Source organism: Pseudopipra pipra, chromosome 4, assembly GCF_036250125.1.
Source record: "Pseudopipra pipra isolate bDixPip1 chromosome 4, bDixPip1.hap1, whole genome shotgun sequence".
In the NCBI taxonomy this organism is placed as follows: domain Eukaryota; kingdom Metazoa; phylum Chordata; class Aves; order Passeriformes; family Pipridae; genus Pseudopipra; species Pseudopipra pipra.
In genome coordinates, this window is record NC_087552.1 from 5,516,637 (window position 1) to 5,540,302 (window position 23,666).

At 37.9% G+C, this 23,666-nt stretch overlaps 1 long non-coding RNA gene across 1 annotated transcript in view; it reads left to right on the plus strand.

The window, feature by feature from the left end:
* Positions 1 to 669: 669 nt before the first annotated feature.
* Positions 670 to 23,666, plus strand: part of LOC135412689 (uncharacterized) — a 160,212-nt gene continuing 137,215 nt past the window's right edge. The window contains exon 1 of the long non-coding RNA XR_010429890.1: positions 670 to 790. This is a non-coding gene — a long non-coding RNA (uncharacterized LOC135412689). The remainder of the gene's footprint in view (positions 791 to 23,666) is intronic.

Here is a 23,666-nt window from a genome sequence, read left to right on the forward strand (position 1 = left end):
TAACATGAATTCCTATCTGCTGGGCCTCAAACAATTCCCAGATCATTCGTTTTTTAATAAAATGCCTTGTTTTTCTACTTCTTAATTCTGTAACCTTGTCACATCTTTCATATTTGGTGCTATCTTAGCTCCCAAACACTAAGAATATAAAAAAAAATTCTCTTCCCATTTGCATCCTGTTCCATGGAAAAGACCATCACTGGTATTACAAATCTGTTCAGGTACCCTGGAAAGGGTAATATTTAGAAATTCTGGCTGAAAATACTCCTAAGCTGTATAATGAAAACTAATGTAGCATGCAGGGTTTTGTTTTCCTAACTTGATTAAATTGTAAGATGTTAAATGAATGGATGGTACAGGCATAAATAAATTAGAATAAGTCTACTACAGTGCTCTAAGTTTATATGCAGATTATAAAATTAAACCATTACAATGCTGCCACTCTGATTTATTTAACTTGACCTGAGACATTTATTAGCCAAGACTTTCTAGAACTCTTACAAAGTCACACTCATGAGAATTAAATATTTCCACTAAGTTAAGCTACTTCAATATTGACATTCTTCCCTAGAACCAAAGAAGAGCATGGCTAGGATTTCCATAGAAAAACAATTCTTTCAGTAGGTATTTTTCTTGTTTTGTTTATTGCCAGTACTGCAAACTAAATCAGACTGTATTTGCTCTCTTTAGCTTATGAAAGTATATTGGGCTGTACTTCCCAAGAGCTTAGTCAGCAATGCCAATGCATTATGGAATCAATGGGGAACAGGAAGAAGACAAGCAGGAAGGTGTAAGTGTCCAATATAAATGTATTTCTATTACTTTATAATGGCTTGAGCAGATGTGATATTGTTTCTTCATTTAAGTGTATACAGTTATTAATATTTTAAGACATTTCCTGACCAGACTTGCTGCTGCTGTTGCCAGTCAGTAACCCTTTGTTTATTTCATGTGTCTCCAAAATGAGTAATGATCCTAATCCATGTAACAAACAGCTTTTTTCTCCTTCAAAATGAACTGTATTTTAGAAAGAACTTTCTTAGCCCTTCTGTTTGACTGTGTATTTGGATAGTCACCCATAATAAATTTTTGGAAGTGAATGCATTAATTTGCCTTAGTTTTAGACCTAAATAAAAATGATGAGAGTACGAGATTTGAAAATTCAAAGTTATTTATCTCCTGTTGCCCGGTTTATTGAAAAGCAGAGCAGAGACAAGTCTGGTGATTTGGTAGAGAGATGAGAAGCAGAGAGGAATTCATATAGAGAAAAAATACAGCTTATCTCTGATTCCCATTGCCGGTGTGGTTCCTCTATACCTGTCCAGCATCTCTTCCTTACAAACTGGAAAGCTTTGGGAAAGGCTTTTATCTGTACAGATGGGGGAGGAATGGCCTCCTCAGAAAACGTTGCCTGAGAGGATAACTTGGGCACATCTAATCAATTCTCTGCCGCTTCAGGAGCCTCAGGAAACGGTGGTGTATTGATGTCTCCCTGATTTAAGGCCTGTGATGCAGTGTTTGGCCTCCAGAGAGCTCAACAGAGGATTCTGAAGGGAAATGCAATGACAGGAGGTCACTCTGGGTGATCTAATGGGATGAATCATCAATAGATGAACTAATGGTGCTCTCCAGGTTTGAGAAGAAGCTGTGAGTTTACCAGTGGAGCTATAACTAAACACTGTCATAATCATCATTACTAACAGCAATATTTGTGTAGGATGTTTTGTTTATTTTCATAGAATTAATGATTCTGTAGAGCCATTCCTTTATGCATCTCTTCTCAAATGCATCTCCTAAGGTCCCGTAAAATAACAGAAATTCAGTGGGGGCTTAAGATAACAAAAATGACTTTTTTTTTTTACTTAAAAAAATACATATATACACAAGTAATCTCAGTTAATTGCAAGCAACATGGGAAAAGCGTGATTTTTAAGAGGGCATTAAATATCAGTAGGGGAAGAACCACACACGTGGCTTCAGGAGCTTGTTTTGTCAGACAAGATGCTTGAGAAAAAGTTAATAGAGTGACTTGTGATTTACTGACAGACTGGTAGACAAAATGGAATGTTAGGAAATGGTAACACAAAACTTGAAAAACAGGGATAGAGTCAAGGAATAGTAACACAGAGCTTGGAAGTTTATGACAAGGAACTTAAATTTAAATTTTCAACTGATGGTTAGAAAGGGCTATGAAAGTGAAGACTGATATGGTCACACTGAGGAGTCAAAAAGACAAACTTTGGCTGTACTTTGCATATTGAGAGGAAAAAAACCCAAACAGTAGTAGACTGGACAATAAATTTAGAAAAGAAGATGGAATCAAAATACCAGAAAAAGGGAGGAAAAGTTTTCATGGTCTCTGTTACACAGGCAAGGGTGAGAATAAGGAAGGCAAAAAACAATCTCTAGGTTGTTACACATCACCTATTTTCTGGATTGTATGTTTGTACAAGGCATAGGTACAGAGTAAGATGCTATCAGTGAAGGAAAGTGGAGCGAATATAAGGAAAGAACGGACTGCCTGTGCCACAGGTACAGGGAGAAACAAAAGAAAGCCCATTAATTAGACAGCTGTCTCCTTATTCCTGGCCTCTTTTGGTTTTAGAAATTACTGCTGAACACAAGTGAGAACCGACTCTGGTACATGCATGTCTGTAGTTTGTGTGTGTGTGTGTATGAGGACTTGAGCAAGGCCAGTTTTGGAGAAATTTCAGTTAGTAGTGTTTAGGGAAGACTTCTCTTCAGGAAAACTTTAAATAAAGTAAAATTCACCCTGTTAATGCAGAGACTAGAAGAAAGAATCAAGATTAAAGAAACAAGAAAATGTTTTTAAAATGTTTTTGCAATGCCTCAGAAGGTCATGTGGTGTAGCCTTGCAATTTGGAGATGTTTTGCTAGTATGAATTTTTATCTTTTAGTTGTCTCTTGTATCTAATTATTTACTCATTTGCTTAATAAAATAAGTTGAGAGTCTCAGACAAAAACTATTATTTAAAATGCAAATGATCTTCTGTTCTTATTTTGTTTAGGGAGTTAACGAACTCCATGAGTAGAAGGGCCAGACAAACCACTGTAAAATTTCTATTCCATTTCTTTGGAAAATCCTCCCCTTTGCCCTCTCTCTCCAAACCACAACCACACATATATCTGCTATTTTGAGGAATGCCAACATTGTTCTCAGTTGTATTTTCCTTGCAATTTTAGTGATTATAAATTGAATTCTTCATCCTCTGCTCTGGTTCCTATTTTTTAACCTAAATCAAACTCATATGTCAATCTCTCATTGACTAATGCATGCCATAGAAACTTAAGCAAAAAGATTGTCAACCATATACTGAGAATGACATAATACTTGATAAAGTACCAAATATTTACCAAGTTAAAACCAGGAAAGATGACTGTCAGTGGCAGCAATAGAACTGAGGAAGGCAGTAAGCATCATCTAACTTAGCTCATTTTGACAAGAAAATAATTTTTCAATCTAAAAATAATAGTTCTTTAGTGCTGCAAATATACAAAGTACGTTATTTGTTGACAATATGTTGTTAGTTAATGACAAACAGGACTAAAGCTGCTATAGCTCCACCAAAATTCCTATAGCTCCTCTGATTTTCATCAGTTAAACATCTGTTCCCAAATCTAACAATGAGCCATGCATTGGTAGTGTGAGCCAACTGATTGTTTTAAATCCATATGGATCTGCAGGGTCTACTTTTATGTGATCCTGACTGTCGGGATATCCACTACTTTAGCAAAATAAGCAGAACCCTTCCCAATGAATATGAAATGCATCTCCTGAACTCTTTCCTTACTTATCTGCTCAGTCATGTTGCCTCTCTCTTTTGTGTATCTCTATGTGCCCCTCACCTGGTGCTGCATCAGGTGTAAACAGCTTGCCTCCACTTCCACAGCCTTGAGTGTAAGAACAGCTTACCCTCCTTAGCTGTCCTCCCACAGCAAGCTTCCTGTTCCCAGTCCTCCCCATCTGCTCCTCCAATATTCCCAAATCCATCTGCTTCTCATATTATCAACATCTTCTTTTTTTTTTTAATGCTGTCTCTGCTGAACAGAGCAGCCTGCCTGAGTTAGTTTGTAAGACTCTTGCCTTATATGTTATACTCAAGCCTTTTGAGGTTTCTGTTTCACTTGTGACTTAGCCTTTAGAATAATCTTTCTTTTTGTAATTCCATTTTGTCCATCTCCTCTGAAATAGATAGGCCCATAAGACAGGAATGCTGCTGTACTGAAGGTCTAGAAAACATCTGTCACTTGGAAATGATAAACAGAAAGTTCTTATGGTGGTAGGAAGAAAAGGCTGGAAATACCCTCATAAACACACTGTGAGATGGTACAGAAATTATCTTAATTTTTTAATTCAAAGCTCCCATCTTCTGTCCTTATTTACTCATTGAAGACACAATCTTACGTGAAGCTTGTCCTCTTCACTAGTGGAGGTGGTGTTTGGATATTCCTGTGCTACTAACCTGTTCTGCAGTATGTCCTGCAGGTCCCCTGGGAAGTGGTGTAATCTGTGGTGAGAACTTGCACAGCCATTTTTCCAACCAAGAAATTCCCTTTAGAGAAGAGAACACAGGAACTTCCTTAAAAAGGGATCTTGTGAAAGAAAAGGGGCCACAGCTTAATCAGAGACAATGAACCCCTATTTACAAGGCCTTTTTTTGTTTGTTTATTTTTTAAACTGATATTTGGATTTTATGGATCTAGTGTCTGCCCAGTGTGAGTTAAGGGAAAGCTGAATCTAAGCATTACATAGATCCAGCTGTTGGACCTTGAAATACAGTTCTTCGCTAAATTTAAAAATTGTTTAGTGTCCATATTTTCTCTTCGTGAGAGTATTTACACACCATGATCCTTCTCCAGGATTCTCACTTAAAATGAACAAAATGAGGTCTTCAAATGTATCTCATCTCAACGTAAGAATTTTCTCAAACCCTCATTTTTTTAGCTTCTTTTGCCTTACGCATTTCAGTTTTCAAGTCTCTGTTTTAGAAAGTGAATGTCAAAGCTGTGAACAAACATGCTTTAGAGGTTTAATCAGCTTTAGTTTAGAGGTTAAAACACACTTCTCAGTACTCCTCTGTTTATGTATCTTAGGTTTCTTAATTTACACTTGCCAAAGATCAAGCTTCATTTAAATTATCTGCACACTTTGACACCTAAATCCCTTCCTGTTGCTGCTTTTTTAGGTACAGTCTCTCACTGCATAGTGACCTGTATATGTGTCTCTGTGTCAGCCCCACAATGCAGGTCAGTGGGGATTAGTATTTACAGGTCACTCATGAAAATGCTGAATTGCATTGGGCCTAATACCAATTTGTCAGGGCCCCTGCTGGTGAACTTCCATTCAGTGATTATTCCTCATTTTAAGATAGATCTTAACCCACTGATATGTATCTCACTGATATTGGATAGTGCTAAACAAATCAGAAGTGCATGTCTTATAGAGGCCTCACTTTATTGCATCTCTGCAGTTGCTTCCACGAGTGAAATGTATAATCTCAAAAGACTGAGTGGGATAGGATATGTTTGACAAGACCTACTTTCCATAAAATCATGCTGACTGCAGTAATTATCTTCCTATCCCTGAGTTCTTTATCAACTCCATCCCTTTTTGGTGTTCCTCTGTTTTGCCTAAAATAGATGTCACTAACCAGCCTGCAATTACCTGGGTCATCCAGCTTGCCCTTTGTGAGTACTGGCAAATTATTAGCATTCTTCCAATCTTCTTGAATTTCCTCATTATTAAAAGATTTATTTAAAATTGACTTCATCAGGCTGGCTATATATTCAGCAGCTCTTCTAGGAATCTCTACCTGTTCTCTTGGCCAGTTGTTTTTAAAGTGTTTATAACTAGCTGATACCACCTAGCATCTTCCATGACCATGATCTTCATCCAGTATGGGTTTTTATGGGTCACAGTCTGCTATTTTTCCAGGAGTTATGCACTTCAAACTCTCTCCTCAATTGCTGTCTTAATTTTGACCCACCTAGTGATTTAATTACTTTCTTTCTTTAGGTATGATTTTGTGGCCTTTTCCCGAAATGATAAACATCTTCCTAAATAGTTTGATTAATTTATTTTCTACTTTGTTTAATTTTTCTTCCCAATCAGTTTAGCTTAGTTTTTTTCTTTGGGAGAGGAGCTGATTTGAAACAATACTGTATATTCATCTGGAAAATCAAGTGTGACACTCTAACCACTTTTTTCCCCACCAACTTAAAACTTGTTCAGACCATCAGAGTGGTAATAGTTCCTGTTGAGAAGAAAATACGTCTATTTTTAAACAGTTTAAATTAGTGTTAATCTGGGGCTGGTGAAAGTGGGGATAATGGTTTAAGCGTGCAATAAGAGGATCAAGAAATTTTCAAAAACAGTCTTAAAATGGTAATATTGTAACATTTTCCATTACTTCCAAGAGACAGAAAACATTGTTTTCAAGAGTGTTTTGTGCAGTGGCCCACACTTCATATCTGGATTATTTTAATGGGATTGTTCTCAGAGATGAATGCCTATCCTGGCACTAAGTGAGTTTTTATAATAATAACTCTTGTTTGTAGTGCTACTGCACATCTGCATGTGGGTGACAGTAAATCCTTATTTCTTCACCTGCCTTCAGCATTAATATGAGATACAAACAAATGATTGTTTGTAATAAAAATAACCCATTAGACAGCTTCCAGAGGATGTGCAGCTCTTTTGGGTTACGGGCTTTGGTTAATGAAATAAAATTGACAAAGGAAAGCCCAGGGAAGATTTATTGTTACATAAATCTTAGGTATATTTTGTACATCCTTGGAACAACAGATCTTTAGACATTAGCTTTAAATAGATTTACAGGAGTCAAAGGTCATAGTTCCTGAAAACAGAGGAAACTATGCATAGAGATTGTGTTTATTTTCAGTCTCTTAAAAAAATCAAATGAAACCATTCAGTGTATAAAGCAGAAACACTTTGTTATGAGTAGCAGAACCAAGGACTGCGGATATTTTCATCTCCCTGGTTACCATGTGTAACAAAAACAGATGTAGAAAAACTTGTGGCTTCTTTTTTTTTCACCATTATTCGCTGTAACAGATTTTTTATATATATATATTGCAGTTTGTTTAAATAAATACAGTAATTCTCTGGGAACATCTGCCCACGGAGCATGGATCAGAAAACCCCACAGCAGTTTGGAAGAGGAGTCAATATGCAGTGGCATCTGAGAAGGGAATCTGGTAATGGATCTGTACCACCTTCCTGAATGAGTGACAGCTTTAATGACATGGTTTTACTGCAGGATAGATGAAGATAGATTTACAGGATAGATGAAAACCCAGCACTGAAACATTTTTCCACAGATTGAATGCCAAAAATTTAATTTTAAGTAACCCATTTTTAAATTACAAACAGTTTTAAATGAAGATTATTTTTCTGAATTGTTGAATACAAAATGTCATCATTATTTAAAGCTGAAGCAGAGAGTGATTCAGATACTCTTTCTGACTAGACCAGGCATAGCCCTTGCCTTCCCTGGACAGGGTGCACAGCAGAGCCTGGGTCATCATTACTTGCCTGGTAATTTCAGTATTTTTCCATACAGCACTATCCAGGATCATATTAATACTTTCCATCCATTTTAATCTATATCTTGATGTCTACACCAAGTACTGGGCTTTTCTAGCTTTATTTTTTTATTTAACTAATTCATGGTCCTGCATTTACTGTGGAGATAAATTTTAGTGCCTCTTATGGACCTGCCCTTCATGGGGAATTATAAAGTTGTTCATAAAGCTTATGAATCAAACCGAGCATTCCCTTCTTTTTCCTGCTATACAACAGTGTCTGGTCATGCCACTAATCAGCCATAAGATTGTTTATGGACTTCCATCTCAGTTTCCACAGAAGTCTTCGAACAGTCCAACTCTTTTGTCTGAGAAATGGAGTCGTGTGGCTTATAGTTTGATGTCAATTATTGTACCTGTGGTTCATCAGCTTGTAAAGTAATGGATTCCTCTCACCAAACCATTGCTTTCGGGAGCATATTGGTGCATACCCTGAGGTAATAATGTGTTTATTTATTTGTGGTGCTCTTGTCAGAGTAAGGGCTTGGTGCTTATTTATGCTGTGAAGCTAAATCACACGGAATCAACAACAGCTCTGTTCTAAATACACTTGTGAGTGGAAGTTTCCAGGTCCTCTGAAGGCACTGAGTATAATGGACATAAAGGAGGCTGAAATACCTGAAGATTGCAACAGGTGGTGAGGAAAACACAAATGGAAGGAGTACAAGCGGAAAGAGAAGGATGAATGATCAGAGAGTTCATAATTTATGTTCCAATAATGGTAGAAATACGCCAGTGTCTCTGGGTTTAGATTGGGGATCACAGAAAGTGCAGTGATTTGCAGAAAGATCTGCAAAACAAGCCTTACTGAAATTCTCATGCTTGGCAGTTCCACTGCTTAGGCATTAGAAATCGTGGTGCAACTTTGTTTCATGGACATGGATATAATGAATGGAACTCCTACTGAATAGAGTGCACTTACTACAACTTCAGGGACAGAGTTCACAGGATCTTTGTGTGGCCTAGTTTTAGTCTCCCAAGTCAGATGCTGATTTAGAAACTTCATTTCCCAGGTTTCCTGCGTATCCAACAGAAAGAAAGAGGCTAATATCAGTACCAAAAATGTCCTGTACTTTCAGACACTCATATCTTTCCATTGTTTTGCTAGTTTGCCAGTGTCTGCTTTCAGCTTCATTTAGGGGAATTTTAATTGTATTTGCGCAGTATATCAAACATATAATGTGCAGGTGATATTTAGAACCAAAATCCTTCAGTGCAATTAGGCTTTTGAAATGATGTATTCTGAAGCATCTTGTCCTGAATTTTCCTTTCTTTTTACTCTCGCTTTCTGAAGTCATTTATGAGATCCCTGCCCTGAAAGCTGGCTGTAGGATCCTTTTGGACAGTAAGACAATTTCATACTTTTATCTGTCTGAGTCCTCTGAGTTTTTATAGTCTGGCAAAGTTCATTTCTGGATCAGTCGCCAGCCAGCACTGCAGTCACGTAAGCAGGGGGTCTCACAGCAGCTAGAAATGCTGGCACTTGTGTTTTGTGGTGAAGAAAAACCTTTGCTTTTGTAACATACCCACCAGTTCCCTGCTCTCACCAATTCCTAGGAATGAGGTCTCTCAGTGCTCGAGTAAAGTGAGGACAGGAGGCAGACACTGGGCATGGTGGAGAGTGTTTAAAACACTGTACAAAGCCAGATTTAGCTGCTCTCTGTCAGTCTAAGCTGACCCTATAGGTGTACCCAGGGCACATTTATAAAGAACAAAAGGTCAAAGAGTCAAAGACTTAGAATAATCAGCCAACTAAATGAATGGAAAAAAAATACTGATTCCTTTTTCCCCTTCACTTGGGGATTGGATATTTGCCACCAAGCTTCAGACATAATTAAAGCAGGGGCCTTGTTCACAGCAGGTACAGCAGAATACCTTCTTTCATAGCTGCTCCACTACAATAATACTGTTTTTCTTGCATCAGAATGATTGTTTTATTCAAATACTTCTCTGGGGCATGGCTCTTCCTGCACTTTGTGGAGAAACCAACCTTTTTCTTTCTTCCAGGCTATGCTTTTTCAGTGGGTAATGGAGAACCTCCCAGACAGGCAAGTAAGCTCTGGAAAGCCGTGGTTCCACAGACAGAGCTATTGGCAAAGTAAATGGGAATGATGTAAAGGACTGAGTTAATCAGGCTACTGTTTTGCTTTTGGAAAGCACTGAAAAGTCTGTGAGGTAGAGAGGGATGATATCTGCATGGGTGTGTCCAAACATGTCCTGAACAATGAAGATGAGAACAGTTGCTTCTCTGCAGACAGATGTAATCAGTTCCTGTATATAGTGTAGCTATTGGATGTCACATTTCCACTTGAATATCTCTTGCAGGAGACCTCCAAATATGATGAAGTTATGAAATAAGTAAAATGCATAGATGACTATCACAAAATAAGTCACTCTAAATGATTTTTTTTTTCCTCTAGTGTGATTTATCTGTGCCTTATGTGGGAGAGATGTGCCATCTTGAATGGGTCTTGAGGATTTTCTGCAAAGGTTTCAGAAAATTGTGCTTTGTCTTTATAATTGTGGTTCAGGTAGGAAAATCAGTCTGCGTGGATGGTGATGGAAAGATTACGTTTGTACTTCTATTTAATGCACAGACCTTGGGTCCCTTTCTTAAAAAAGCTACCTTAAAATGTTGCTCTTTCATGAATATTTCTGCTAAATTTTGAGGAATTCCCTCTGAACTGGTTCAGTTGAGCACAGTGGACTAAAGTATATTTTACTGTTTATAAATCCAGCTGGTTTCCAAATGTTCTGGGGTCTAGTCTAGCCTTCTAATACAATTATGAAAAAAAGGTCAGGCTAAATGTCAGGTGTTGACAAAGTACTGATTGTTTCCACTTTGCAGGCTTCATAAATGTCAAGAGAAAAGAACTCTGCTGTCTTGCCTTATTAGAAAAGAATTTAGTGAATGTAATGCGTCTGAAGAGTATTAGTGTGGCAGCACAGCAAAGTCTCGCTCTCCTTCCATATCAGGTAGCTCATGGAGGACTGGATGGATATGCGAGTTTCTCCATTTTGACTTTGTGCCATATATCTAAAGTCACTGTCAGAGAAGTTGGGTATGTAACTCAAAATCTCTTTCATTTTCATTTTCCATTTCAAATTTTAGCCTTTTTGCAGAAGTTACGCACTACTTCGTGTTATTTTAGTTTTCTAAAATGTGTTGTATGTTTTTCCTGTAATTTGCTTGAACGAGTATTCCGTGAAAGATCAATCTCCAGAACTCCTTTCCAATTTGGTTAGTTGCCATCATCCTGCACTCAACCTTTTCTGTTTCTACTAGTTAATACCTGTAGTAACAAGATACCTCTTCCCACTAAGAATATCCCGCAATATTCTTGATCCTCCTCATTGGTCTTTAGGTTGTATCCACCAAGTAAATATTGACACCTGATTCAGAACTCTTGATTGTCTGACCGACCTAACAGGTAGAAAGAAGGATTTTGAAGAAAGTGAAACACAGTAACTGTTCTGGAGAATTGCAATATGTGGTCACAGCATGTCCCTTTTTAACTGAATTAGAGCATTTTTTAAACATTCAGAGCCTGAGAGAGGGGTAAGAGAGCATTTCTTTAGAGCTGTGGTCCAGAGCTCTGGGTGAGCCCCAGAAAGCCACAGCAGCATCATTGCAACCAAATATTACCTTCTGAGTGTCCCGGAAACTCCAGTGGTTGAAAGGACAATAAACCAAAGAAGCGTACAAAGGGTTGGAGGGATGTACTTTGGGCTCTGTTCAGATCCTGAATGGAGTTATGTGAGACTTACTATGCCTACTATAAAATAAATATAATTTGCAGGATTAGGTGAGGACCCTTTTAAGGTGAGAAGGTACTAAGTAATGGCTCTGACCATCACGTTCTCTACTAGCCTGCTTGAAGGCATCTTGAAATTAAAATTAATGCTGAGAATAATTCTGTGAATATTTGTGAAATTCTAGTAGTATCATCACACACAAAGCAGGGCTGTTCCATTCAGGTCAGTGGAGACTTCCAGGTATCAGTGTTTTTAAAGAAACATAAAATAATACAATATTTATGTAAAAACAGTGTTTATGCACACGGTGGTTTTCCTTAAAAACTATAAAAGACAATTTTAAACCCCATTTTTTAAAAACCAAAATAGTACTGGGACAAAAGAGAATAGTTGTACCATTATAATTAATTTAGAAAACCTCATCTGCCTTCTGATGTATTCTGCTCAAATTTGCCTGCTTAAATATTGGGCAGAGGAAGAGCAGGGAAAATGGTTTCTTCTGGCAGAAAGCTGCCTCTGCATTTTAAATACATATATTAAAGGTACTACAGATTGCTCTTTCTATATCTGTGATTCTGTGCCAATCCTCTGTGTGACAGCTTTGACCCTGTGCAGTATGGCACAACAAGGAATGGATAACATAGAGTGCTCTTGACTGCCTAGAACATGGGAATTTTTTCTCAGTGCCACTTGGGAGACTACAAAAGGCATTCACTTTAAAAGTAGACCAGGGCAATTACCACTACATTTATGTTAGAGGTTAACATTAGTGTTATTTCCTCTACTGCCTGGTTTTACAGAATGTTATGCCCTACTGCTTTTATTAGATTCAAGCAGTGGATGAAATAAGTGTTATTAACCTCTAACACTTGAAAAAATTAGTCTTAAGGAAAGCAGAGACAAAGCCAGGCAGTTCTTTTTCCCTGCTTTTTGGTTGAGGTGCCGTAAAACTTTGCAAATTTAACAGTTATTTCATAATGTATTTGTGAAATAAAAATGATGGGAAGCAAAAGAAGAAGACAAAAGTCAGTAAAATGCTTGCAGCTTTTCTTAAGTCATTGAAAATTTACATAAAATAGAACAGTGGCAGGTTTTTACTGAGTATGAGGTCACTTGAATTAAAGAAACACTAATGTGAGCCTCAACATAAAATATTCAGCAGCTATATTTCGTCGACATCATATTTGAGAGTTGAAAACATTTCAGACTCTTTACTTTGTGGTTGCACACAGGCCCTCAAACGACGGTAGTTTAAACAATTCCAAGACCCACGTGCTTGGTATAGTTAGGGAATGGCTTCAGCGTCACCAGAAATCAGAGCTGAAGAGGTTCCCACGCAGTTCAGATTTAGCAGGAGTGCAAACCCTGTCATCCTCAGACAGAGAAATCCCCAGAGGATGAAGAAATATGGCTGCATGTACTGGGATTCCTAAAGTCACTTCCTAGGCTGCTCAGAAACCTCATATGTTTCTGGCCATAGTTGCACAGCGTTCTCCCCTTGCTCCTCACCTGAATAGTTTAAATAGTGGTGTTTCTTACCATATTGTTCTAAGGTTAATTTGATGAATAATGGAAATTAGGATGGTTGAAGAACGACATATAGGGCTTGTAACAGTGCCTATAACCATGGACTTTTTTCAGCCCAGTTGTCTTATGATTTAAAATACCATGTAAAGTTATGAATACAATGGCAAATTGGCAATTTTTCCTGAATTTAACCTTATTTTAAGGTCTTCAAATTAAAGGCCTTTTGACTACAGCTAAATCTAAATAAAATATTTGCTTGAGTTTTTTAAAAATTATTTTATTTCTGATTTGTGTTTTTTCATTTGGCAGGACAGCATTAGCTGACCTTAAAAAGAGTTAGGTGCCCTCCCATCTTCCCCTCAGTCAGAGCTGTTAATTTGGATATACTTTGATTTTAAACTTCTAGTTATATTCCACTTTATTCCATCTGAGTTAAATGCATACCTAAGTGCTTTTTGAAATATACCTTGTTTTATCAATATATTTTATTTCTTAGTAAGATTTTCTTGGTACCTGAGAAACAGCGGGGAGGAATGAAGAAGTTTTTGACAGAGAAAAAAGAAAGTGTTGTTGTAAGTGAAGAAGCATTGTCAGGAAGAAGTAGAAATAAGTGAACAGATGTACCAGAGAATTTTAATTTGTTAAACACACATACATGCACACCAACCAACTAACTTCTAATTACTGGTGGGTTTTTTTATTAAAAGCTGATATAATCTACCTTACAGAAATATCTCAGTACTACTCAAAAGTTTTGGAAATGGTACTGATGATCTCACTGGTCTTTCCTATCTCTAATTTCTATGAGGTTATGTTTTATTCCATATTGGAACTTTTTGAAAGATTCTAATTGCTGGTGATAATGTTAGGTGTCATTGCTTGAAATTAAAAATCTGCTTTAGGTCCATGGGAAAAAAAAAAAAAGGAAAAAGAACAGAATGCTTTTAAAGGTGACATTAATAGATTCTGGAAAACTCTTGAAGCATAATTTCTGTAGGTAGAGTGTGTGCCCTTGAAACCTGACTTCTGTAAACATATATTATTGCCCTTCTTTAATATTGTTGAAGCTCAGAAAGTAAATACTGCCATTTTCTAAACCTCTAAAATATTCACTGACCCAACTAATTTACTTTCAGAATATCCAGGTTTTTACTCACTTTGTTAACTATCTCTTCAATAGCTTAATTGAGTATTTTAAGCCAGTAAATTACCCTTCAACATTTCTGTCTGGACGCTGTCAGTATCCAAAACAAGCTTGTCATTAATGAACACTTTCTCAAGGAAAAGAAAGGAAGGCAGTGGATCTGAATTGTGGACGTTGTTTGGTTCCCTTATTCTAAACACATTAGTACACTGTATTTCCCCACTTATATAGGCTTTTGTATGGTGAGCATGTGACTGTTTAAATGTCCCAGCAGGGCACCCAGAGACTCCAAAAAGGAAAAAAAAAAAAAAGAAAAAGAAATGAAAGAAAAAAGAAAAAGAAAATTGTTTGGAACAATTTGCATTAGTTCAAGGGCAATGTTAAGCATTTTACAGCTGGTTTATTGCTATTCTTGTGCTGTTTAAACTGTCTTTCATGTCAAAAGTCCTTTCCTGCTTACAAATCATCAGGAAGAATTGTGGCCACCACGCTGTTCTCCTAAGCTCCTCCAGGGGTTCTGGCCCTTTGATCACAGATATCGTTTGCAATCGAGTTAAAAATAGGGAGCTGCTGAGATAAGCCGAGGCTCTGACAGGAGACCAGCTTTTCTTTTTCTTCTGGACTTTGTTCGCTCCCTCTGTGCTCTGGGAACACGTAATCTTGGCACAGAAGGAGCGCTGTTATGGCTTTGGGAGATGCGTTTGAAGGAGTCGGGGAGGTCATTAAAGAGCTCGGCCCCTCGTGAGCTCTGCGAGATCCCAGGTTCAAAAGCTGACTTGTAAACTGGAGCCTCAGTACACAAAATTAACAAACGTGAGCCTGCATCTGTCTTTGGAGCAGACTCAGCTCAATGCCAAGGTTTTAGCACTTCTCAGCTCTCTTAAGTGAGGAGAAGATGCCATTTAACACTAAACTTCCTCAGTAATTCCATTGAAGTTGTCAAGGAACCCTGTGCTTTATTCAAGCTGATTAAAAGTTCAGGTTGACATTGGTAGGTGTTAGATAAATTTGAAGTAAGTAGCTCTGCTGTGGGGAAAAATCCCCAGAACGGTTCATGTGCTTTTCTGCTGGAGGTGGAATAAGGAAAAGTTTTTTTAGGCAGGCTGTATGTGCAACCTAAAGAAGAAAGGACTGCACTGCAAGTGAGGTTCATATTCCCTCCCAAAAGTAAAACAATTTTATTTTTCTGTCATTGCCTTTATAAGTTTGTTTCCTCCTTTTGGAAACATCCAGGATTTGGATAAAAGAGGTCTTTAAACTGATTGTTTTTTGTGCCTAGAAAAGGTCCTTATAATGTAAGACATAGTCCACACAGAGCCTCCACAGCTCACATACAGACTACCTTTATTAATATAATTTATTTGTTTGACTATTTTGCTTAGGAACGTAGGTCATGAACCAGAGGCCTGTTGGGCCAGATGCAAAACCAGAAAAAAGAATAATGAAAAGTTTCTGCAGGCTTTTTGTAACCAGCAGTCAAAATAAAGGGAGAGGCAGAGCAGCTGTCACAGCACATCAGCAATCTTTGTTTTTAGCAGCCCTCATGGCAAAAGAGATGTTTCAAGAGGGATTTGAATGTGGATGCAGTAGTAGCTTTACAACCATTTTTTGCAGACATGCAGCTTATATTTCATTTCATAGAGAAGATGGAGACAGAAGATACATAGAAAAGTACAGTGTTACAGCTATGACATTTAAAGGATACTGGGGAGGAAAGATTAGAAGGCAGAAGCAGGCTCTATTAGTTGGATAGATTTGTTTGGCGGGAAAAAACCTCACAAGATCTTAAGGGCTTTTGTGCCTGGTTTTTTTTTTTTTCCAAAATAGCAATTGGTATAATAGATGATGTTACTCTTCCCATAAACTGTTTCTTGTTTATGGAGAGGACTTACATGGCCTATCAAATCAGCTACAGATATGATTGTGCTGAATTTTGGGTTCACTTATGCATTGATTAGTGATGTTGTCTGATTAGAAGTAATCACTGCATGTTCATGTTCTCCAAAATAAATGGGGATGCTGGTAGTTAGATCCATGGTTTTTGGTACACAGTCGCATAGCAGCTGTGATCTGACTTAATTAGATAATTTCATAACAACATGGTATTTTATAAATCCAGGAAATAGTGAAGGTGGAGAGAAAAGCAAATCAGGCTTGAATTTTATGTGCAGTTGTTCAGCTGTTGTGGAGCTGCCCCAGTGTACGTAAGATTAACAGGTCAGAACTTTTACTGCTGAGTTTTGCTTTTGGGAGTATTTTAGTCATACAAATACTACTGGTAGTAAAGAAAATCACTTTGTGGGGAGAAGTTGGAGAGTTTTGTGTTTTTTTTCCTTCCTTTAAAAAAAAATGAAGAAATATCAGTGATAATATCTCAATAGTCAGTGTGAAGGACAGTTCTTGAGCTCTGCCTTATTTTGTGCTCTATTGCCCCATAGACTGTTGAATTGACAGTAACTCTTTAAAAAGCCATTTTCTCAAGTACTTTTTGTCTTTTTAATGGGCTGACTACTATTGACCCCAAAGCACACCACAAGCCTCTGATCTCTTAAGTTCTCAGTATGCTGAAAATAAATGCAAGTCCATGGTAATAACTTCTGAAAATTGTCAGGAGGAAGAAATTCCATATTTCCAAACAACATTTCCCAGTGAAATGAACAGAACATGCTCTGACATATGTGCAAAGGCCCCTTGTGAAACTCAGGTGGGAAATTAATCTGCAAGTCCTAAGAACAGAACTAATGCAACCACCATCACAAAGGTGAAAGAGAAACATGTCAAATGTATAATTAATACACAGATAACAGTATTTATTACTCTTTAATATTAAAAAATAGTACAGCAAGTGCTCATAACAAGCCACCATAATTGTATGTTGTTGACAATGTCAGAGTGCTCATTAGACTGAGTTATCATATGGCTGATGCTAATTATACAGCTCATTTGCTAATTAAAAGTGAGTCCTTCTGGAACTTCTAAAAATAGGACTATTACAATTCGTATTAGGAGGCCACTTAACGATGTAGTAGTCCTGGTTGCTTGTTTTTAAGACAAATGTAAGAAAAATTGCTGTGCTCTGAAGGCAAAATGCGGGAATGCATTAAACTTGTCTCTGTTTCTTCCTTCTGCTGTCCAACATGGGAGAAAGTCTCCTCATTAGTCAGGAAGATTAGCATAGTCTTAGAAAAGAAGCTTTTGTGTGTGTCTTTGAAAGAGATCACCTGTCACATGACCTTGAATTTAAGAAATTTGTGAATCTAAATTGTGTCTGTGGAAGGCAGATTTAACTGTAGCCCTGTAATTACTTATTTGTAACCTTGACCTGCCACATACATGGGCTTTTGAAATAGGAAAAGTAACATGATCAGAGATGTTGGGAAGGTGTCTCTGACAGGAGGTCTAGGCTCTACACTCGAGCCTCAACTTTAAGTACAACAATAGGAAAAGAAAAAAAAAGACGTTTTACTATTCGATAAAGCCAAATTTCCTTCTCTTCCACTTTAAAAAGTGTTTCTTGAAGTTGACCTTGCTTACAGTTTATTGGTTAGAACCAGCATCTTCAGTGGAATGGCTTAACTCTAATGTGATTGAAAAACACCAATTCCCAATGTATAGCCTTTCGTGTCTGCATTTGTTTCCTTGTTCACTGTTTTTTCTTACTCAGTTTCTAGTATATTGCAAAGTTATATGTAGTGACATCTGTGGCAGAAATGACATTATCTCTTTGTATAAGAGATAGAATAAAAACAGTGTCCAGAACTGTTTTAAATTTCTTCCTGATGATCTGTGCCTCAGGGAGGGAAGATAGGGGAGGGATAGGAAAAAACCTTTGAAGAGAATGAAAAATCCATTTGCACAGATGTCTGGAAAATCAGTTTCCTCCCAAGCTGTCGTAAGACTTTTGAAGAAATCATTATATTACCTTTTAATCCCCTAGTGCCAGCAGTTGCCTGTGTGACCAGACGTTGCCAGCAATGGTCTGTGTGTCTGGCAGTCTCCCCTCAGTGTCCACATGTTAATTAGATTTGTTCCTGTGGAGAAGCTCATTCATGTGTACACAGGCATATGCATTTCTTGCTTTTCAAAATTTGACAGATGTTATGAATTGCAGGTATTAATAGAACCTGTCAAACAGTATGGAACATGATTCACTTCCTTTTTGGCATCAAGTATATCCTGTTCCTATAGTGAGGAAGTACTACTGCAAAAATATTGGCATCTGCATTTCTTGCAATAGTCCATTCACCACGGAACTGGGATATTTTGCCTTCCTTTCTTCTTGTTGCAGAGCGGTATAAACTGAAGATTATTCCAGAATAATCCCGTGTTTTGCATGCATGTTTAGTTGTTAGATTGCTGTCAGTTAAAGGATTGATAGGGTATTTCAGGCTCTGAATACTATTATCAATTATCTATAGCCAAAGCTACATCCTTTATTTATTCAAGTAATTGTACAGAAGTTGAGATGTTATTCACCTAAGTAACATTAAAAAAAATTGTTTCAATGATTGATTATTAAATCAGTATAGTTACTAATGTTAAGGGTGATACTATGTAATTAATCTGATAACCCATTTAGACAATACTGTCTCCGTAGTCTTAATACTGAATACACAAATCCACACAGCTCTTTCACTAACAAGGCTTTGCTTTAATTGCTAACAAAATCTGGAAAAGTTCTTGTTGAGGATGTGTCTTCATATAAAATGTTTTATTGGGCACCCTTGGGTAGGAAGTGGTGAGCCAGACTGATTGCTTAAGCCTCAGCTGCTGAAATCATAATCGGGTGTGTTGATGACCCTGGGATTAGGATAAGACAAAGAAAGTCCCTCTGTTTTTAAGGTCATGTTGGTGCTAAGATTTGTTGGAGGAGACTATTTTCCCCTTGCAAAAATTACATTCTCCACCTGCCCCTTTTTTTTTTAATTTTGATGATCACTGTATAAGAGTGATGCAGATTCTGAGCTTTGTTTACCCTGCCACAGACAAAGATGATGTGCCTGGTGTCAACCAAGTAACCTCTGAAAGCCACCTTAAAGTGCACTGTCTCAAAGACGAGAGCAGACACCGGATAATTGGCTTTCTCCTGTTGGTGAGTAGAGCTGTGTTAAATGTGGGCCTGAGGGGAACCCCTGTTTTGGGTTGTAGTTTATTATTAGGTGAGGAAATTACTGGACACCTCCAGCTGCCATTAATCAGCCGTGGAGTCTGACTGGAGCCAAGCGAGAGGCCTGTGGGTGGATGCCGCTGAATGGCAGGGAAATACAACGAGACAGAGACAAATGTTTTCCAGCTTAGCAGCACTAAACTCTGCCCTTTCACAGTCCTTAACATGCATGTTCAAATTGATTTAGTCTGTTTACCCCCTCAGCCTAACCATCCATTTCCATTGAAGACTGACAGTTTTATGTGTCGCTACCATGTTATTATGTGTTGCTGTGCTGCCAGTAGCGATAGTGTTTCAGAAGGGCTCACTTCCAGACATAAAGGGAGCAGGGGGGTGGGGAGCCCGAGTCCCTTAATTCCTTTTTACAGGGTGCAAAACATGTTGAGCATGACACCAGTTCTCTCCCTTTCTCTCATTCTTTCCTTCCTTCCTTTCTTCCCCACTGCACCCCCCCTCCTTTATTTACTTATTCATTTATTTATTGATTTGAGTCAACACAAGCCGTGGAAAATCCTTAAATGAACTTGCATGCTTGAGAAAGACATCTGTCAGGTGATGTAAGTGCCTGGCTTATTCCTCTTTCCTGTTTAGTTTACAAACATGCCATTCCTTCAGGGCTCTGGTATGCTGACCAGGAGCCTGCCAGAGCTGGGTGCTGCTCAGGCAAGGAAGAGCACAGGTAGGAAACTCAGGAGCTCCAGCTGACTCCTGAACAAACTTTAGGTCCTTCACCACTGCTCTGCTGGGAGGTCGATGTTCTGAGGCTACAAGAAAAGCTGAAATCCTTTATTGTACACATTCCCAAAACGGGCAAACAGGGTAACAGAGGGGAGGAGTTGTTTTTCTGTTTTGCAGTTTTTTGAGACAGAAAACATAAGCTCATTATCTAAAAACCCAATTTCAGGGTTAGATTCCACTAACACTTTGTGTCCTGGCTCATGCCTTGTTCCGCAGTTTGAAGGCTGAGGGTCCACAATGATAAAGGTATAGAGGGAGAGCCAGGACATGGTTCTTTCCATATTTTGACAGTTGTTTTATATTGAAATAAATAAATAATAATTAAAAAAAGATGCTTCTTGTTGACTTTAAGGCAGGACGCAAGTAAACATCAAAGAGAAAGAAGTGCTGTGGAGTGAATTTTGAGCATCTCAGTGATTACAAAGGCATGTAGTGACAGGACAAAGAGAAATGGCTTCAGAGTAAGTTTACATTAGAGTATTAGGAAGAAATATATTAGATATTGGGAAGAAATTCTTCCACTATAAAGGTGTTGAGACACTGGCATAGGTTACCCAGAGAACCTGTGCCTGTCCCTTCCCTGGAAGCGTCAAGGCCAGGTTGGATGGGGCTCTGAGCAACCTGGTCTAGAGGAAGGTGCCCCTGCCCACAGCAGGGGGATTGGATTGAGATGGTATTTAAGGTCCCTTCCTGCCCAAAGCATTCTGTGATTAGGCTTGCCCTCTGGGCCTCACTTAGGTCTGTCTTCTGAATTCCTGAATTCAGAGTTCTAGTGCACTCAGGTGGGTTTTCTATCTTCTAGAATAGAATCTATCTTGCTCTTTTTCCAACCTGTTTTCTTTCCAGATGATGCTTCTTTACTTTGTTTGGTGTTGGTTTTTTTTTTTTTTTTTTTTTTTTTTTTTTTTTTTTTTTTGGTATGTGAGCATATATAAAATGTGATAGTTCTGTGGAGTAATTGCATCAAAGGTAGCCTGCAATAATAGCAACATCCTCTGGCAGCAGGTTGCCAGTTGATCAAGAGCATTGTTTGGGCTTCCATTTCATTGCCTGACTTTATCAGCCAAGGCAGTCATAATCCATAGTGCTACACATACAGAGCAGATTTCCCTTGTAGCCCTGTCTCTGCAGGAGAGAAAGGATGTCTTAAGATCTCCCCAGAGATCTTAAGCAGGTGATCTTGCCTGACGTAGTTTTTCTTGTCTTTAAAGGGGGATTCTGTACTGAGAGCCTATGCTGGCATCCATGTAAGATTCAAATCAGGTAATATCATAGTGCTGTCTAAATGAATCTTGCAAACATTAAAAAAAAAAAATATGGGCTCAGCAAATGAAAGCATTGTTTGTACGTTATTTAGCAGCAGCTGCCTGCTAAATTCATATTAAACCTCTTTTTTAAAAAAGTCTCATAACAGAGTTTGCATAATTTCATAGCATAATATATTAGATGGATAACCATGTTAGAGGCCTCATTTTTCAATGTGACTAGGAATATTTTCCAACATTTTACATTAAGAAAGCTAATGGTGTGACCAAGGTATCCTCAAGTTCATGTTTCCAGAAATCAATTGATTTTTATATGAAAACAAAATCATTTTATCCACAGCAATCTCCTTTTTTTTGGGGTTAGGGGAGAAATGAGGGCAGGTGCTGAAGATGCAGGTGCTATAAAAAATTTTCTGTTTTGGTGGATACAGACATTTTCCACAGCACATTTTGGTGCTCTTTTCAAAAATGTCATTTTTACTCTGCTCACCACTTGCATTCATGCAGGACCTGTGGTTTAAAGTGAGTTTTCCTGAATACTCTTGGCCTGCAGTCATATTCTATCCATGGATAATGGAGTTTTACAAACCTATTTTACAAACCACTGTTTACAAAACCTGGCTGTGTGGCTCCAGAGAAGAACACTTAGGAAGATGGTGATGTGGCCTGTGAAAGTCTCTGTAAAGCCCCATAAACACTGATGGGTAAGATCAGGAAGAGCTCAGAAGTCCAGGATTTTCTAGTTCCCCTCCCTGTAGTGGAACCTCCATCATTATCCTCCTCCTTAATAGCTACTTTGGTGAGATTTTCTTGTGTTCAAGGAGAATCATCAGCTCTTAGTCCTTCCCTAAGCTGGGCAGGCACAGTGACCAGTCCCATCCAGAGATCTTTTTTTGTGTTTCAAATTAACCAAGTGAAGTGAGAGCCTTTGTCCAGTCTTTGCTTCTACTGGAATATTGCAATGTAAAAGTAATTCTTCAAATGAATATGCTTTGAAAATATATAGAATATTTTGTTCTCAAGGAACATATATAATACTAAGATTTATTGTTCATATAATTACCAAATATAATTAGTATTTCATCATTGAAATAAAAAAAATAAATTATATACTTTTGTTTTGAACTAATGTGTCTATCTGGACAATATATAAAATGATTCTGCACTATTTAAAGATATAAATTGGTCCTATAAACATAACTAAGAATTTATTTTAAAATGATTTCTATTCAAAAGGATACCATAATGCTTAATATCTTAGCTTTGGATTCTACAAAAATCTGCCCACATGCTGAGATTTAAGCACAGGAACTGAAGAAATGGTACTATAGATCAGCTTCATCACATTTAATATGAAAGCTGCCTTTTCTGCAGCAGAAAAGCCAAGCAGAGCATCTCCAACCTTTTCCAGTGTAACAGAGAAATGGAATATATCAGAGCCAATAATTATCATTGTATTGCTAAATGCTCAGTGCCGAGAAATTTAAATCAGGGCCTTTCCTTAACTCTCCCTTACCTTCAGCTTCTTGCTGTAAACACACAGGTAACTGCATGTTATCATGTTAGAAATAAGTATTTCTTTATGCAATGTAAACTTAATTTTTGGTGGCTTACCTGCAAAATTGCCTCACCCAGTGAATTTTAAACAGCTGGCCTATACATCCTTTTCATTCGGCTGTTTTTCCTTCTGGAGGTACTTAAATAATATCTTGAGGGTGTTTCCTCTTAATGAGGTAATAATACCCGTATCCTGGGCTAAATAAACTTGAGGCCAAAGGCCTAGGTGTTTATTAGCAGAGGATGTGGTTATTAAGAAATTTAACAGGAAGCACCCTTGAGTTATTATTTTACTGACATTTCTAATGATTATGCATTTGAGAAATAATTGGTTGAAAAATAATACTTATGCTTTTAAGAGGTCAGGTGAAGCAGAAGATAATTTACAAGTCTGCTCATGGCAAACAAAGCTTCCATCAGTCTGGTACCTTCCAAAATGGGTAGTGATACCAGAGGGAGGAGGATCTGCTGTTGCCTTGGGCACACCAGGTCAGGGTGCCACTCTCCTTAATGCAAGAGAGCCTGTGGAAAATCTGGGTTTCAATTCAAAGCTGGTTAGACTGTGCATCCTTTTAAGAGTCTATAGTTATTTGTCAATAACAGAGGTAGCAAAAACACAAGAATTTGTGAAATTTGCATGTTGTTAGCTCTAATAAGTGACAACTGGCATCCTAATCCTCTTTAGTAAGGGAGTTTTGCCCCCAAAGGAACAATAATAATGAGCTTAGCTCTTAGAAAAACTGGTTCTCATCTCTGGATCTTAATTGGTTTTGCAGAGATGGACAGAGGAATGGAGACAAAGGGAACTTAACAGCATGCCAAGTTCCTGTCATAAGTAAACAGTGGTTTGGAGAAGACTCTGGACTCTCAGTCTGGTGTTCCAGTT